Genomic DNA, 15,946 nt, shown 5'->3' with positions numbered 1-15,946 from the left:
ATATCCACGGTGTGATTCGCAATTGCCTGCTATTCAGTGTAATTGTCACGGCATTACATTGCTTTTCTTCGTTGCAATCAAAGGAGTGACAGTGAAAGCAATAATATCAAGATTTTTTTTAATGAAAGCAGGTTAACTGCTACGGTTATCAAGATAAGTTACACACACAGAGGGCTTCTTCAGAAAAAGACTGACTAAAAAAGGTGAGGCAAAACCAGTTTTGAAACATTAAATTAGCACATACATGCAGACAGACAGACAGACAGGTACAGTATATCCATACACACGGAGTCACTGTCCCTCCTATCCATATCCAGTCCAGAGTCTACTGTCCAGGCCAAGCTATTCCTGAAGGGATCCTGAAGGTGTAACGGTTTTCTTCTATCTCCTCCTCTGATGAAGAGGTAGAACAAGGATCGGACCAAAATGCAGCGTGTCGATTGCGATCCATGTTTTAATAAACAAACGTAAAACACGAATCAATACAAACACTACAAAATAAAGAACGTAATGAACGTAACGAAAACCTAAACAGCCTATCTGGTGAAAACACATAGACAGGAACAATCACCCACAAACACACAGTGAAACCCAGGCTACCTAAATATGGTTCCCAATCAGAGACAATGACGAACACCTGCCTCTGATTGAGAACCATATCAGGCCGAACATAGAACTGGACAAACTAGACATGTAACATAGAATGCCCACTCAGATCACACCCTGACCAACCAAAACATAGAAACACACAAAGTAAACTATGGTCAGGGTGTGACAGTACCCCCCCCCCAAGGTGCGGACTCCGGCCGCAAAACCTGAACCTATAGGGGAGGGTCTGGGTGGGCATCTGTCCGCGGTGGCGGCTCTGGCGCTGGACGTGGACCCCACTCCATAATAGTTTTAGTCCACCTCCTTAGCGTCCCTAGATAGGTTACCCTCCTTAATGACCGCTCGGGACAGAGGGGCAGCTCGGGACAGAGGTAGCTCGGGACTGATGGGTAGCTCAGCACTGAGAGGAAGCTCAGCACTGAGAGGAAGCTCAGCACTGAGAGGAAGCTCAGCACTGAGAGGAAGCCCAGGCAGGTGGTTGGATCTAGCAGATCCTGGCTGACTGGAGAATCTGGAAGAGTCTGGTCGACTGGCAGATCTGGAAGAGTCTGGTCGACTGGCAGATCTGGAAGAGTCCGGTCGACTGGCAGCTCTGACCGCTCCATGCTGATTGGCTGCTCCATGCTGACTGGCAGCTCTGGCTGCTCCATGCTGACTGGCTGCTCCATGCTGACTGTCAGCTCTGGCTGCTCCATGCTGACTGGCTGCTCTGGCTGCTCCATGCTGACTGGCTGCTCCATGCTGACTGGCTGCTCTGGCTGCTCCATGCTGACTGGCGGCCCTGGCTGCTCCATGCTGACTGGCGGCCCTGGCTGCTCCATGCTGACTGGCGGCCCTGGCTGCTCCATGCTGACTGGCGGCCCTGGCTGCTCCATGCTGACTGGCGGCTCTGGCTGCTCCATGCTAACTGGCAGCTCTGGCGGCTCCTTGCAGACTGGCAGCTCTGGCGGCTCCCTGCAGACTGGCAGCTTTGGCGGCATCCTGCAGACAGGCAGCTCTGGCGGCTCCTTGCAGACTGGCAGCTCCTTGCAGACTGGCAGCTCTATGCAGACTGGCAGCTCCTTGCAGACTGGCAGCTCCTTGCAGACTGGCAGCTCCTTGCAGACTGGCAGCTCTATGCAGACTGGCAGCTCCTTGCAAACTGGCAGCTCTATGCTGACTGGCAGCTCTATGCAGACTGGCAGTTCTGAACAGGCGGGAGACTCCGGCAGCGCTGAAGAGAAGGAAGGCTCTAACAGCGCTAGACAGGCGGGAGACTCCGACAGCGCTGGAGAGGAGGAAAGCTCCGGCAGCGCTGGACAGGCAAGGCGCACTGTAGGCCTGATGCGTGGTGCTGGCACTGGTGGTACTGGGCCGAGGACACGCACAGGAAGCCTGGTGCGGGGAGCTGCTACCGGAGGGCTGGGGTGTGGAGGTGGTACTGGAAAGACCGGACCGTGCAGGCGTACTGGAGCTCTTGAGCACCGAGCCTGCCCAACCTTACCTGGTTGAATGCTCACGGTCGCCCTGCCAGTGCGGCGAGGTGGAATAGCCCGCACTGGGCTATGCAGGCGAACCGGAGACACCGAGCGCAAGGCTGGTGCCATGTAAGCCGGCCCAAGGAGACGCACGCTCAATCTAGCCCGGCCGACACGCGGAGCTGGAATATACCGCACCAGGCTACCCCCCGGTAAGCACAGGGAGTCTGCCCAGGTCTCCTACCTGGCGTAGCCATACTCCCTGTTAGCCCCCCCCCAAGAAATTTTTGGGGCTGCCTCTCAGGCTTCCATCCGCTCCGTCGTGCTGCCTCCTCATATCTGCGCCTCTCAGCTTTCGCCGCCTCCAGTTCTTCTTTGGGGCGGCGATATTCTCCTGGCTGAGCCCAGGGTCCTCTTCCTTCTAATTCGTCCTCCCATGTCCATACCTCCTCTTTGGGCTGCTCCTGTTGCCTCTTCTCCTGCTGCACCTTTGGGCGGCTACACTCCCCTGGTTTAGCCCAGGGTCCTCTCCCATCGAGGATTTCCTCCCATGTCCAGAAATCCTTATTACGCATCTCCTCGCGCTGCTCCTGCCTGTTGACACGCTGCTTGGTCCTTTTGGGGTGGGTGATTCTGTAACGGTTTTCTTCTATCTCTTCCTCTGATGAAGAGGTAGAACAAGGATCGGACCAAAATGCAGCGTGTCGATTGCGATCCATGTTTTAATAAACAAACGTAAAACACGAATCAATACAAACACTACAAAATAAAGAACGTAATGAACGTAACGAAAACCTAAACAGCCTATCTGGTGAAAACACATAGACAGGAACAATCACCCACAAACACACAGTGAAACCCAGGCTACCTAAATATGGTTCCCAATCAGAGACAATGACGAACACCTGCCTCTGATTGAGAACCATATCAGGCCGAACATAGAACTGGACAAACTAGACATGTAACATAGAATGCCCACTCAGATCACACCCTGACCAACCAAAACATAGAAACACACAAAGTAAACTATGGTCAGGGTGTGACAGAAGGTGTCGATGGGGAGCAAGCCTCCAGCCCTCACATTGATTGATATCAGCCTGTAATCTCCAAAGAGACCTTTAGAAGTCTGATTTAGTGAGGCCACTCTGGGCGCAACCTAACTGGGATCGATATGTGCCTGTTAGCGCCATGCAGCTCTGGACCAAGCCACTGACTCTGGTAGCTACTGAGGAAAGAGCGGGAAGGAGGGGAGGAAGGGAAAGAGAGAGAGAGGGGCGGAGGGAAGTAGAGCGGGAGAGAGAGGACCCAGGGATCCAACCTTTTTCTACGCCTCAGGAAACTCACTGAACAGAATCTACCAATGATGGGAACCTTTCGATCCAAAAAGGTTTTTATTTAGGGAAAATGGCGAGACCATTGTAAGAAAGCAACTTATAATAGGGGCTTGTAGATGCTTTTGGTGTATTCACTTGCTCCTCATGCATAGAGATAAACTATTTCAACCAGGTGGAGTCTCATGGGTGAAATTATGATTTATCTTCCCAGGCATATGCTGTTTTCCTCTCCAGGTATATCACTCCAAAGCCATTTAGCTTGAGACATTTTATTTAAGACTATTGATATGAAATAATTGCTTTTCTGGGGAAAAGAGACTTACCAACTCAGTGTCTCTCGTTCCATTAGGAGGAAAATTTGTCTGTGTACTTTGTAAGCTGGAAACACAAAGTACATTTAACTGAAGTGATATCCAGCCATAATCAAATTGAAGGCTGTTGTCCGGTTTAGGGGAGGGTTTGGCCCAGCGTCGTCTGGGTTAGGGGAGGGTTTGGCCCAGTGTCGTCCGGGTTAGGGGAGGGTTTGGCCCAGTGTCGTCTGGGTTAGGGGAGGGTTTGGCCCAGTGTCGTCCGGGTTAGGAGAGGGTTTGGCCCAGTGTCGTCCGGGTTAAGGGAGGGTTTGGCCCAGTGTCGTCTGGGTTAGGGGAGGGTTTGGCCCAGTGTCGTCCGGGTTAGGGGAGGGTTTGGCCCAGAGTCGTCCGGGTTAGGGGAGGGTTTGGCCCAGTGTCGTCCGGGTTAGGGGAGGGTTTGGCCCAGTGTCGTCCGGGTTAGGGGGGGGTTTGGCCCAGTGTCGTCCGGGTTAGGGGAGGGTTTGGCCCAGTGTCGTCCGGGTTAGGGGAGGGTTTGGCCCAGTGTCGTCTGGGTTAGGGGAGGGTTTGGCCCAGTGTCGTCCGGGTTAAGGGAGGGTTTGGCCGGGGGGGCTTTACTTGACTCATCTCACTCTAGTGACTTCTTGTGGCGGGCCAGGCGCCTGCAGGCTGATTTCGGTTGAGGGGTGTTTCCTCTGACACATTGCTGCAGCTGGCTTCCGGGTTAAGCGAGCGAGTGTTAAGGAGCGCGGTTTGGCGAGTCATTGTCTCGGATGACTCGACCTTCGCCTCTCCCGAGCCCATTGGGAGCGATGAGACAAGATTGTAATCACGAAATTGGGGAGAAAAAGGGGATAAAGAAATAAGGAAATCTTAAGTCAGACATGATTGTGTTCAAGTGCTTTTTGGAAGAAATCTTCAACCAATAAAATTAGCTAGCTAGATAAACTAGCTAACATTGCTAATAAAGTTAGTTTGCTTGAGGTATCTGTCCAGTGTTACAGATTTCTATGAAATATTACCTCAAATGTATTACAATATGAATCAAATGTTAAAAAAATATAATTAACTTCTTATGGCTGCAGGGGCAGTATTGAGTAGCTTGGATGAAAGGTGCCCAGAGGTGCCCAGAGTCAACGGCCTGCTCCTCAGTCCCAGTTGCTAATATATGCATATTATTTTTAGTATTGGATAGAAAGCACTCTGACGTTTCTAAAACTGTTTGAATGATGTCTGTGAGTATAACAGAACTCATATGGAAGGCAAAAACCTGAGAAAAAATCCAAACAGGAAGTGGAAAATCTGAAGTTGGTCAATTTTCAACCCAGCCCCTATTGAATACACAGTGGGATATGGATAAAGTTGCACTTCCTAGGGCTTCCACTAGATGTCAACCGCCTTTAGAAACTTGATTGAGGCTTCTACTGTGTTGTGGAGCCAGATGGGAACTCTTTGAGTCAGTGGTCTGGCAGAGAGCCAGGTCCTGGTCATGCGCATATCACATGATAGCGACCTGTGTTCCAAGGCTTCTCTACAGACATAGGAATTCTCCGGTTGGAACTATATTGAAGATTTATGATAACAACATCCTAAAGATTGATTCTATACTTAGTTTGACAAGTTTCTTCGACCTGTAATATAATTTTTTGAAGTTTTCGTCCGACGTTCGGATGGACCTGCACGAGTGTTTGGATTTGCGTACTAAAACGCGCTAACAAAAGTAGCTACTTGGACATAAATAATGGACATTATTGAACAAATCAAGCATTTATTGTGGAACTAGTATTCCTGGGAGTGCATTCTGATGAAGATTGTCAAAGGTAAGGGAATATTTATAATGTGATTTCTGATTTCTGTTGACACCAACATGGCAGATAATTTTATTTATTTTCTGAGCACCGTCTCAGATTATTGCATGGTATGCTTTTTCCATAAAGTTATTTTGAAATCTGACACAGCGGTTGCATTAAGGAGAGGTATTTCCATGTGTAGCAATTGTATTTATCGACATTTATAATGAGTATTTCTGTAAAATGATGTGGCTCTCTACAATATCACCAGATGTTTTTGGAACTAGTGAACGTAATGCGCCAATGTATACTGAGATTTTTAAATATAAATATGAACTTTATCAAACAAAACATACATGTATTGTGTAACATGAAGTCCTATGAGTGTCATCTGATGAAGATCATCAAAGGTTAGTGATGAATTTTATCTCTATTTCTGATTTTTGTGACTCCTCTCTTCGGCTGGAAAAATGGCTGTGCTGTTCTGTGACTTGGCTTTGACCTAACATAATCGTTTGTGGGGCTTTTGCTGTAAAGCCTATTTGAAATCTGAACTGTGGTGGGATAAACAACAAGATTACCTTTAAAATGGTATAAGATACATGTATGTTTGAGGAATTTTAATTGAATTTGGCGCCCTGCACTTTCACTGGCTGTTGTCATATCATCCCTTTAACGGGATTGCAGCCCTAAGAAGTTTTAAGGTGTAAGGGGTGCGTACTGGTGGAAGAGAAGTCAGGCGCAGGAGAGTAAAAACTGTGTACAACGGCGCAGTTTAATAATAAAAATCACCTTAAACAAAAACAATCAATACAATGGGTACAAAACCCGTCGCATTACAGACATAACGTGCACAAGCACTTACAATAAACAATTCAGGACAAGGACAGAGACAAGAACAGAGGGTTAAATACACAACATGTAATGATGGTATTGAAACCAGGTGTGTGGGAAGACAAGACAAAACAAATGGAAAATGAAAAGTGGATCAATGATGGCAAGAAGACCGGCAACGCCGACTGCCGCCCAAACAAGGAGAGGAACCAACTACTGCGGAAGTCGTGACATAAGGATGTTAAAAGCAGTTTTATCTCTGCCCCTGCTTTGCCTGTTATGAAACAACAAAGTAGTTTGTGTGTATACCAGTCAAAAACAGCTGATTTGCTCAGCCAATGAGATGTGCATACACCTGGATATTAAAATGCGCTCCCACGGCGCCAACAGAGATGGCCGCCTCGCTTCGCGTTCCTAGGAAACTATGCAGTATTTTGTTTTTAGTTATTTCTTACATTGGTACCCCGGGTAATCTTAGGTTTCATTACATACAGTCGGGAGGAACTACTGAATATAAGAACAACGTCAACTCACCATCATTACGACCAGGAATATGACTTTCCCGAAGCGGATCCTGTGTTCTGCCTTCCACCCAGGACAATGGATCGGATCCCAGCCTGCGATCCAAAACAACGACGTCGTAAAAGGGGCCAACGAAGCGGTCTTCTGGTCAGGCTCCGGAGACGGGCCACTCCCAAGCATACTACTTGCCAATGTCCAGTCTCTTGACAACAAGGTTGATGAAATTCCGAGCAAGGGTAGCATTCCAGAGAGACATCAGAGACTGTAACGTTCTTTGCTTAACAGAAACATGGCTCACTCGAGAGACTCTATCGGAGTCGGTGCAACCAGCTGGTTTCTTCACGCATCGCGCTGACAGGAACAAGCATCTTTCTGGTAAGAAGAGGGGCAGGGGGTATGCCTTATGATTAACGAGACGTGGTGTGATCATAACAACATACAGGAACTCAAGTCCTTCTGTTCACCTGACTTAGAATTCCTCACAATCAAATGTCGACCGCATTATCTACCAAGGGAATTCTCTTTGATTATAATAGCCGTATATATTCCCCCCAAGCGGACACATCGATGGCCCTGAACGAACTTTATTTGACTCTATGTGAACTGGAAACCACATATCCTAAGGCTGCTTTCATTGTAGCTGGAGATTTTAACAAGGCTAATAAGAAAACAAGACTCCCTAAATTCTATCAGCATATCAAATGCGCAACCAGGGCAGGTAAAACCGTGGATCATTGTTATTTAACTTCCGCAACGCATATAAGGCCCTCCCCCGCCCTCCTTTTGGAAAAGCTGACAACGACAGAAACTAAAACAAGAAGCTCCCGCGCTCAGGTCTGTTCAACGCTGGTCCGACCAATCCGATTCCACGCTTCAAGACTGCTTCGATCACGTGGATTGGGATATGTTCCGCATTGCGTCCAACAACAACATTGACGAATACGCTGATTCGGTGAGCGAGTTCATTAGAAAGTGCATTGATGATGTTATACCCACAGCAACGATTAAAACATTCCCAAACCAGAAACCGTGGATTGATGGCAGCATTCGTGCAACACTGAAAACGCTAACCACTGCTTTTAACCCGGGCAAGGTGACCGGAAACATGACCAAATACAAACAGTGTAGCTATTCCCTCCGCAAGGCAATCAAACAAGCTAAGCGTCAGTATAGAGACAAAGTAGAGTCGCAATTCAACGGCTCAGACACAAGAGGTATGTAGCAGGGTCTACAGTCAATCACGGATTACAAAAAGAAAACCAGCCCCGTCGCGGACCAGGATGTCCTGCTCCCAGACAGACTAAATAACTTTTTTGCTCGCTTTGAGGACAATACAGTGCCACTGACACGGCCCGCTACCAAAACCTGCGGACTCTCCTTCACTGCAGCCGACGTGAGTAAAACATTGAAACGTGTTAACTCTAGCAAAGCTGCAGGCCCAGATGGCATCCCCAGCCACGTCCTCAGAGCATGCGCAGACCAGCTGGCTGGTGTGTTTACGGACATATTCAATCAATCCTTATCCCAGTCTGCTGTTCCCACATGCTTCAAGAGGGCCACCATTGTTCCTGTTCCCAAGAAAGCTAAGGTAACTGAGCTAAACGACTAAGTTGCACTCACTTCAGTCATCTTGAAGTGCTTTGAGAGACTAGTCAAGGACCATATCACCTCCACCCTACCCTAGACCAACTACAATTTGCTTACCGCCCCAATAGGTCCACAGACGACGCAATCGCAACCACACTGCACACTGCCCTAACCCATCTGGACAAGAGGAATACCTACGTGAGAATGCTGTTCATCGACAACAGCTCAGCATTTAACACCATAGTACCCTTCAAACTCGTCATCAAGCTCGAGACCCTGAGTCTCGACCCCGCCCTGTGCAACTGGGTACTGGACTTCCTGACGGGCCAACTCCAGGTTGTGAGGGTAGGTAACAACATCTCCACCCCGCTGATTCTCAACATTGGGGCCCCACAAGGGTGCATTCTGAGCCCTCTCCTGTACTTTCAAATCAAATCAAATTCCCTGTTCACCCACGACTGCGTGGCCATGCACGCCTCCAACTCAATTATAAAGTTTGCAGACGACACTACAGTGGTAGGCTTGATTATCAACAATGACGAGACGGCCTACAGGAAGGAGGTGAGGGCCCTCGGAGTGTGGTGTCAGGAAAATAACCTCACACTCAACAAAACAAAGGAGATGATTGTGGACTTCAGGAAACAGCAGAGGGAGCACCCCTCTATCCACATCGATGGGACAGTAGTGGAGAGGGTAGTAAGTTTTAAGTTCCTCGGCGTACACATGGACAAACTGAATTGGTCCACCCACACAGACAGCGTTGTGAAGAAGGCGCAGCAGCGCCTCTTCAACCTCAGGAGGCTGAAGAAATTTGACTTGTCACCAAAAGCACTCACAAACTTCTACAAATGCACAATCGAGAGCATCCTGTCTGGCTGTATCACCGCCTGGTACAGCAACTGCTCCTCCCACAACCGTAAGGCTCTCCAGAGGGTAGTGAGGTTAGCACAACACATCACCGGGGGCAAACTACCGGCCCTCCAGGACACCTACACCACCCGATGTCACAGGAAGGCCATAAAGATCATCAAGGACAACAACCACCCGAGCCACTGCCTGTTCACCCCGCTGTCATCCAGAAGGCGAGGTCAGTACAGGTGCATCAATGCAGGGACCGAGAGACTGAAAAACAGCTTCTATCTCAAGGCCAACAGACTGTTAAACCGCCACCACTAACATTGAGTGGCTGCTGCCAACATACTGACTCAACTCCAGCCACTTTAATAAGGGAAATTGATGTAAAAAATGTATCACTAGCCACTTTAAACAATGCCACTTGATATAATGTTTACATACCCTACATTACCCATCTCATATATATATGTACAGTGGGGCAAAAAAGTATTTAGTCAGCCACCAATTGTGCAAGTTCTCCCACTTAAAAAGATGAGAGAGGCCTGTAATTTTCATCACAGGTACACTTCAACTATGACAGACAAAATTTGTTAGGAATTATTAGGAAATGGAAGACATACAAGACCACTGATAATCTCCCTCGATCTGGGGCTCCACGCAAGATCTCACCCCGTGGGGTCAAAATGATCACAAGAACGGTGAGCAAAAATCCCAGAACCACACGGGGGGACCTAGTGAATGACCTGCAGAGAGCTGGGACCAAGTAACAAAGCCTACCATCAGTAACACACTACGCCGCCAGGGACTCAAATCCTGCAGTGCCAGACGTGTCCCCCTGCTTAAGCCAGTACATGTCCAGGTCCGTCGGAAGTTTGCTAGAGAGCATTTGGATGATCCAGAAGAAGATTGGGAGAATGTCATATGGTCAGATGAAACCAAAATAGTACTTTTTGGTAAAAACTCAACTCGTCGTGTTTGGAGGACAAAGAATACTGAGTTGCATCCAAAGAACACCATACCTACTGTGAAGCATGGGGGTGGAAACATCATGCTTTGGGGCTGTTTTTCTGCAAAGGGACCAGGATGACTGATCTGTGTAAAGGAAAGAATGAATGGGGCCATATATCGTGAGATTTTGAGTGAAAACCTTCCATCAGCAAGGGCATTGAAGATGAAACGTGGCTGGGTCTTTCAGCATGACAATGATCCCAAACACACCGCCCGGGCAACGAAGGAGTGGCTTCGTAAGAAGCATTTCAAGGTCCTGGAGTGGCCTAGCCAGTCTCCAGATCTCAACCCCATAGAAAATCTTTGGAGGGAGTTGAAAGTCCGTGTTGCCCAGCAACAGCCCCAAAACATCACTGCTCTAGAGGAGATCTGCATGGAGGAATGGGCCAAAATACCAGCAACAGAATGAGAAAACCTTGTGAAGACCTCTGTCATTGCCAACAAAGGGTATATAACAAAGTATTGAGATAAACTTTTGTTATTGACCAAATACTTATTTTCCACCATAATTTGAAAATAAATTCATAAAAAGTCCTACAATGTGATTTTCTGGATTTTTTTTCACATTTTGTCTTTCATAGTTGAAGTGTACCTATGATGAAAATTACAGGCCTCTCTCATCTTTTTAAGTGGGAGAACTGGCACAATTGGTGGCTGACTAAATAGTTTTTTGCCCCACTGTATATACTGTACTCTATATCATCTACTGCATCTTCTTGTAATACATGAATCACTAGCCACTTTAAACTATGCCACTTTGTTTACATACCCTACATTACTCATCTCACATGTATATACTGTACTCGATACCATCTACTGCATTTTGCCTATGCCGTTCTGTACGATCACTCATTCACATATCTTTATGTACATATTCTTTATCACTTTACACTTGTGTGTATAAGGAAGTAGTTGTGGAATTGTTAGGTTAGATTACTCGTTGGTTATTACTGCATTGTCGGAACTAGAAGCACAAGCATTTCGCTATACTCACATTCACATCTGCTAACCATGTGAATGTGACAAATCAAATTTGATTTGATTTGATTTATACGGAGACGCCTGGTGCCCAAATTGATGATGTACCGTATGTCGCACAGCTGAGAATCAAGTGGAGACGAATGAATCCGGTTCAGTTATCATGATGAGCCCTTCCCAGCTAGCTAGTTTATGCTTGCTAGCTGGCTGCAACAGCAGGATGACACTAATTAAAACTTGTAAAATAAAGAGTTTATTATTGGTCACCACCTGGATGTCACCATGACATGCCAATTAGCTAACGTTACGACAAGCCGGTGCAAATGACCAGTGCAACTATGTTGTATCAAGGTGCTTGATGACTTGAGTTGTTTCCACTGGGCAGAAGTTGCTTCCCACTTGGCAGCTGTATCACATGTCGCCAGCGGTAGCTGACGTGGCCAATTTGTTCCATCCCAATTGATTTTTATTTTGAATACGATAGCAGCCTACATGAGAAATAACTTCTAATATTGGTAGTAACCATCTGGATGTCACCATGATACAGTCTACTGCTCACTGGGGAGAGATGGCGCTGCAAACCGGCATCACAAAAATACTGGGCACAGTGTCTTTCGCTCCCCCTTGCCGAGCACTGCTGTATCGTAAGCAGAGGGAAGTAGCTAGCTAGTGTAGCCAATATCAGGCCAAGGTGACAGTTAAAGCAGATTAATTTTAGCTAGTGATTTTCACCGAAAATGTACAACTAGACTTATGGCATTAAAAAAACTGAACAATTACTCAGATAAAAAAATTCTGAACAGTCTCGGAAGTCCCAACTTTAGCAGACAAGCTTCACATTCTCGCTAAAGTTTCTAGCCACAAGCATGAACTAGTTAGCTGAAAGGGCTCATTAGCGTAACCTACTGAACTGAATCCTTTTGTCTCCACTTGACTCTCAGCTGCGTGACATACAGTGATGGAAAAAAGTATTTGATCCCCTGCTGATTTTGTACGTTTGCCCACTGACAAAGAAATGATCAAACTATAATTTTAATGGTAGGTTTATTTGAACAGTGAGAGACAGAATAACAACTAAAAAATCCAGAAAAACGCATGTAAAAAATGTTATAAATTGATTTGCATTTTAATGAGGGAAATAAGTATTTGACCCCCTCTCAATCAGAAAGATTTCTGTCTCCCGGGTGTCTTTTATACAGGTAACGAGCTGAAATTAGGAGCACACTCTTAAAGGGAGTGCTCCTAATCTCAGTTTGTTACCTGTATAAAAGACGCCTGTCCACAGAAGCAATCAATCGATCAGATTCCAAACTCTCCACCATGGCCAAGACCAAAGAGCTCTCCAAGGATGTCAGGGACAAGATTGAAGAGCTACACAAGGCTGTAATGGGCTACAAGACCATTGCCAAGCAGCTTGGTGAGAAGGTGACAACAGTTGGTGCGATTATTCGCAAATGGAAGAAACACAAAAGAACTATCTCCCTCGGCCTGGGACTCCATGCAAGATCTCACCTCATGGAGTTGCAATGATCATGAGAACGGTGAGGATTCAGCCCAGAACTACACGGGAGGATCTTGTCAATGATCTCAAGGCAGCTGGGACCACAGTCACCAAGAAAACAATTGGTAACACACTACGCCGTGAAGGACTGACATCTTGCAGCGCCCGCAAGGTCCCCCTGCTCAAGAAAGCACATATACATGCCCGTCTGAAGTTTGCCAATGAACATCTGAATGATTCAGAGGACAACTGGGTGAAAGGGTTGTGGTCAGACCAAAATGGAGCTCTTTGGCATCAACTCAACTCACCGTGTTTGGAGGAGGAGGAATGCTGCCTATGACCCCAGATGGCGCTGTGTTAAGAAGCAGTGCGGCTTGGTTGGGTTGTGTATCGGAGGACGCATGACTTTCAACCTTCGTCTCTCCCGAGCCCGTACGGGAGTTGTAGCGATGAGACAAGATAGTAGCTACTAAACAATTGGATACCACGAAATTGGGGAGAAAAAGGGATAAAATTCAAAACAAAACAAAACAAAAAAAATGGTTCGTGGATGGGTATTCCAGCATGACAATGACCCAAAACACACGGCCAAGGAAACAAAGGAGTGGCTCAAGAAGAAGCACATTAAGGGAGCTGAAGGTTCGAGTTGCCAAACATCAGCCTCGAAACCTTAATGACTTGGAGAAGATCTGCAAAGAGGAGTGGGACAAAATCCCTCCTGAGATGTGTGCAAACCTGGTGGCCAACTACAACAAAATGTCTGACCTCTGTGATTGCCAACAAGGGTTTTGCCACCAAGTACTGTTTTGCAGAGGGGTCAAATACTTATTTCCCTCATTAAAATGCAAATCATTTTATAACATTTTTGACATGCGTTTATCTGGATTCTTTTATAATTCTGTCTCTCACTGTTCAAATAAACCTACCATTAAAATTATAGACGGATCATTTCTTTGTCAGTGGGCAAACATACAAAATCAGCCTTGGGATCAAATACTTTTTTCCCTCACTGTACGTTATAAATTTGGGCACCAGGCATGTCCGTATATCCTCTCTCGGCGGAGTCACTGCCGAACTGCCCGACAGGCTTGCCCTTTCCCCAGGTTTTAGCAAACCAAGTAAAATAGTATTGATGGATTCAGGATTTGGAAATGCACGATGGAACTACTAGGGCACTTCACTATAACAGCAATAAATACAGACGGATTATTTCACATTATTGTCACTATTCCATTTTAGTTGTTAACTAGCTAACTAGCTAGCTAATCATGCTCACTAGCAGCTAAGCTAGCTAGCTAACTGCTGCAACCTAGGTAACTATGTTTCCTCTTGACATCTAAATTTTAGCTACAAACTACATCATTTGAAATTGACATGGCTGGCAAGATAGTTGTGTAGGAGTTTTGCTAACACCAGCTGATGATTGCTTGGCTTGCTAGCTAGTTAGCTTGTGTGCTGTGCGCAATCCTGAGCCTGTGTATCCCACCTTCTTTTTCAAAGAGGGGGAAAAGGAAAAAGCTGCTGGACATTTCGACAAATCACAGATGGGCCTGTCTTGGTCAAAGAGGATAATGTCATGTTTCAAGCAAATGTCAAGCATTTGTTTCAAATACTGCAAGGGTTTGTTTCAAATACAAGTTTGAGATGGGGTTTTACTCTAATTTATGCTTTGGCCGTAACTAAAAGTAAAGGATGAGTCAACTACATTTTTTGGGTATGAGCAAACAGAATATGAGCTTTTAAAAATGAGATTTTCACTGGACAGTTACTTTAAGATTGACAATATGGTCAAAATATCTACACATTATGCACACTGATAAGTTTGTAATCATCAAAATAGGAGTTTCTTTCATCTTCTGGATGAAAATGTGAAAGGTTAGTGGTGAATTGTTGCAGCTCGGGTAACAACTACATATCTGAGTTTACCTCTTATAATTACAACTTGGAGGGTCATTCAAGGGAAACTTCCCAGTCGGAACTCTGAACTTAACTCCGACAGCACGTGAACGCACATTAGCATTTTAACCATAACGGAATGCATTAATAATATCTCTTCTCTTTGATTTCTTCGTAACTAAAAACTCTAAAAAGCACTCTCACGTCGGAGTTCTCTCATTTCAGGTGTGGGAACAATGCAATTACTTCAAAGAAAAGAGAAACCTACACGCTGCTCACATCCCTTTTTTAAAATGAATCTTAAATGTCGGCCTCATGGCCTTCGTCATAGATTTTGTAAAAGTTTGTAGTCTCATTTCTTCATAATTTAACACAAAGTTTGAAGAAAATCACACATGGCCAATGAATAATTGAACCAACTCTATGTCAGATTAAATATTAATTGTGAAAAGCGACGTAATATTAATTGAAGTGAGCAAAGTTGGAGGCAAACTTTGGCCTTTTCAAAAGAGAGATCCCGTAGAGCAGGGCTCTTCAACCCTTTTCCTGGAGAGCTACCGTCCTGTAGGTTTCCGCTTCAACCATAATCTAGCGCACCTGATTCTAATTATTAGCTGGTTGATAAGATTAATTAGATTCGTTACAACAGGAGTTGAAATGAAAACCTATAGGAGGGTAGCTCTCCAGGAACAGGGTTGGAGAGCCCTGCTGAACAGCAATGCAGTGTTAATTACGAAGGAAGATGGGGAATAAGAGGGTTGGATATTTTTGCATGTATTAAGCATATTTTAAATGGCTTCAATATTTCATCAGATGAGAGCGACAGTGTCACTGATTAATCACATCATCGGAGTGACTGACTGAGAGAGAGAAAAAGCCTAATAATTCTTCATATCAGTAATATAAACAATTGCACATTCCTGCACTGTAGGGCAGAATGAGACACAGTCAGAACAAGTACGTAGGAGGTTGGGACGAAAGGTGATGTGAGAGAAGGTGATGGAGAGGAAATGAGAAAAAGAGATGAGCAAAGGGAATGAAAGGTTGAAAATGAGAGAGAGGGAAAGAGGGAATGAGGGGGTTAGGGACGTGAGTGTGTTGTTAGGAGGAAGGTGAGCAGGGCTGTAAGAACAGCAGGAGGGGGATCAGAAATGACAGCAGACTAACTGGAGACGTATGAAACAGGAGCAGAGGTGACCTACAGAGACAAAACCCAGAGCGAGGACAGACAGAAAACAGAAGGAGGTAGAGGAGGAACTGACAGATA

The sequence above is a fragment of the Oncorhynchus clarkii genome, chromosome 23, assembly GCF_045791955.1.
Source record: "Oncorhynchus clarkii lewisi isolate Uvic-CL-2024 chromosome 23, UVic_Ocla_1.0, whole genome shotgun sequence".
Classification (NCBI taxonomy): Eukaryota; Metazoa; Chordata; class Actinopteri; order Salmoniformes; family Salmonidae; genus Oncorhynchus; species Oncorhynchus clarkii.
Note: the sequence above shows the minus strand (reverse complement) of the source record.